Raw genomic sequence first — 674 nt, 5'->3', positions numbered from 1 at the left:
TTTTTTTTTTTTTGGAGAGAAACCCTGGTTCACCTAACAATACCATATCAAGGATTCAAGATTCCTTTTCGGCCAATGCTAAGCCATATAGAAAGATGAGACGCAATAACCCTAGAGGTAACCGTGGTTTGTTCTCATAGCCTCACTAGCCACAAGAAGCCACTGCATGCTAACTTCTATATATACCCCCCAACGCCTCCACCAGAGCTCTCACTCAACCAAATTCAAACGATTTATTGAATTTATTTGATCACAAAAAACAGCTCTTCCTACATTTCCAAATCTTTTCATCTTTAAATTTTCTTTCAATTAAATCTTCAACTGCTTGATGGCTCACCCAACTGGACCTGGTCATGAGGTGGGTGCATATCATCACCCTTCTGCACCGGCTCATGGCGGCAGGTACCTACCTCCTCATGGGAGCGGGTACCCAACTGCACCTCCTTATGGCAGCGGATATTGGTCTGCTTCTGCTTATGGTGGTGGTACTGGTTGGTACCCAACTGGGCCAGCTTATGGCGGGTATCATGCACCTGGATATGTTCCATATATATATACATTGCTCCGGGGCTGCGCCGGTGCAGCAACACCAGAATCGTCCTGTCATTCCTGGAATTGTGGCGGCTGGGATTGAAGCGCTGGCCATAGGTGTTTTCAAGGCTGCAATCACTAAT

Source organism: Quercus suber, unplaced genomic scaffold (genome assembly GCF_002906115.3).
Source record: "Quercus suber isolate HL8 unplaced genomic scaffold, Cork oak 2.0 scaffold_52, whole genome shotgun sequence".
Taxonomy (NCBI): domain Eukaryota; kingdom Viridiplantae; phylum Streptophyta; class Magnoliopsida; order Fagales; family Fagaceae; genus Quercus; species Quercus suber.
The sequence above is the reverse complement of the archived record's forward strand: the minus strand, read 5'-3'. Positions refer to the sequence as shown.